Source organism: Penaeus japonicus, unplaced genomic scaffold (genome assembly GCF_977035675.1).
Source record: "Penaeus japonicus unplaced genomic scaffold, GWHDUDI00000001_assembly GWHDUDI00000004, whole genome shotgun sequence".
In the NCBI taxonomy this organism is placed as follows: Eukaryota; Metazoa; Arthropoda; class Malacostraca; order Decapoda; family Penaeidae; genus Penaeus; species Penaeus japonicus.
In genome coordinates, this window is record NW_028234406.1 from 39,758,859 (window position 1) to 39,761,358 (window position 2,500).

Consider the following 2,500-nt stretch of genomic DNA (forward strand, 5'->3'; position numbering starts at 1 on the left):
CGTTTTCTATTTTCTGGGGATCTCTTCATTGCAATATTTATTGTTAGCGACGGCCGAAAGTGTGCAATGTTGCTTCTATGCATGTTATCCTGATTTGTAGTTTGAGCGCCAACTCATATTGCAGCCCATGCACGGAAACACACACACTTATAAACAAATACACGCACACTGACAATTTTTTTTGGTAGTCTTTCTTTCTCTCTCTCTCTCTCTCTCTCTCTCTCTCTCTCTCTCTCTCTCTCTCTCTCTCTCTCTCTCTCTCTCTGTGTCTCTCTCTCTCTCTCTCTCTCTCTTCCTCTCTCTCTTCTCTCTCTCTCTCTCTCTCTCTCCTCTCTCTCTCTCTCTCTCTCTCCCCTCTCTCTCTCTCTCTCTCTCTCTCTCCCTCTCTCTCTCTCTCTCTCTCTCTCTCTCCTCTCTCTCTCTCTCTCCTCTCTCTCTCTCCCCTCTCTCTCTCTCTCTCCTCTCTCTCTCTCTCTCTCTCTCCTCTCTCTCTCTCTCTCTCTCTCTCTCTCTCTCTCTCTCTCTCTCTCTCTCTCTCTCTCTCTCTCTCTCTCTCCCTCCCTCTCTGTTTCTCTCTCTCTCTCTCTCTCTCTCTCCCTCTCTGTTTCTCTCTCTCTCTCTCTCTCTCTCTGTGTTTGTGTTTATGTGTGTATATAGACAGACCGATAGATATGAATACATACATACATACATACATACATACATACATATATAATATATGTATATATGTATATATATGTATATATATACACATATATATGTGTGTGAGTATGTGTGTGTTCACAAAACACGACAAAAGCAGGAAAACACATGAGTAGGAATATGATGGTATATAGGCGTTTTCTTGTTTTTCCTTCGTTGTTTTGTGAACGGCTCGTCCAACATGAATCCTGGACATGTGTGTGTGTGTGTGTGTGTGTGTGTGTGTGTGTGTGTGTGTGTGTGTGTGTGTGTGTGTGTGTGTGTGTCCGACTGAGAGGTATGATTTATTGCAACACAAAAAGTAAGTCTGCATCCGCCGTCCTTGCTGCCTGACAGAGAGACACAAGCAAAAAGCCAATGCAATGACAAGAAAATGAGATAATGTCGTGTTTGTTATCCTCTTAGACTCGTCCTTTTTACTCTCCAACTGATATCATATGCAAATCACCCTTTCTTTTGGGTTAGATTGGCGTCATTGCATCATGGATGTTATTTTCAACTATCCAGCTGTTTTGTGTTATTACCTTGTTATGATAAGATTATGATAAGGTTTAGGTTTTAAGTATTTGAGGGGAATTGCTGTGCCTTAATTACCTTAATCGTTTTTTTTTTCGTATTTCAATTTCTGTAAAGACCTTGACCATTGGCTTATATTATAAATGCTGATCTTATTCTTTAGCTCAGAGAATTAGAGGTTATGAATGTTAACTAGCTATACGTATTTATCTGAAAATTACCTTTGATAGCCTCTGAAGATAATATATTCAAGGCTGATTATGATAATTTCGCGATATCGTTTCAAGTACATAACCATTTTCGGTATAAATACATGCAACATTAAAGTGGGTATTCTTAGAATATTTTTGATGATGTTGTGATAATCAGCCTTCTACGCATTAGTAAAGTTGTAAAGTTGAAGTATGATAGATAATTTCATATTTGTTTTTTACGCTTTTTAAGGAAACTTAATGTCCACAGTTTTTCCCGTTCGATGATTTTAGAGAATATGAACTTTGTAACTTTCACATGTTTATCGGAATTCACTGGCAGAGAGATTTATTTTTGTTACTTTCTAGCGCCGAGGATCACAGCAATCGTGTCTGCTTTAGGAAGTCTAGTTGATCTGCCATGCATCTGCCATTGCACCTCGTTGCAGAGGAGAATGCTAACACCAAGAGAGAAAGGTTATAAAAGCAGGTTATACAGTACGTGATTCATCAGTTCATCATGATGTTATTTTTGTTTTGATGTCGTGAAGTGCGAATCTTTATTTTACTGGATTGGGGAAATTATTTGCGTAACCGTTCATAAGGAAGGCCTATCAAGGAAAAGCATATCAACGTAAGGTTATGTGAGTTACCTCGCTAGATATTTTATCATATGGAACTACCGTACTATATAATTCCATATGAGTTATACAATGTAAAGTTTATTTATATAACAGCAGTTTGTTATGAAGTAACATATGTCCTGCTAACGTATACTGACTTGACTGATTCAGATCAAGACTAAGTAATCCAACGATTGCACAGAAATTGACCTATTCCGAAGTGCAGCAATCTACGTCTGATATTCGCCGCGTTGGAAATTTTAATTCCTAGGGCAAGGTCAACGGACGAACCGGACCTCTGCTGCCCCCTCCACCTCCACCCCTGACGAGCGATAACAGGCAGACGCAGCTGTCTGGTGGAGGCCGCGCCACTAACCCACATCCCACCGGTGCAGCGACCGCTTTCCGGTACATAGACCAAGCTGCTCCTATACGCATTCACTTATCTGTCGTATTTACTTATTGTCT

At 40.0% G+C, this 2,500-nt stretch overlaps 1 protein-coding gene across 1 annotated transcript in view; it reads left to right on the forward strand.

Moving 5' to 3' along the window:
* LOC122254388 (uncharacterized) overlaps nt 1-2,500 on the forward strand; it is a 49,474-nt gene that overhangs the window by 745 nt on the left and 46,229 nt on the right. The gene's annotated exons all lie outside the window — the stretch shown is intronic.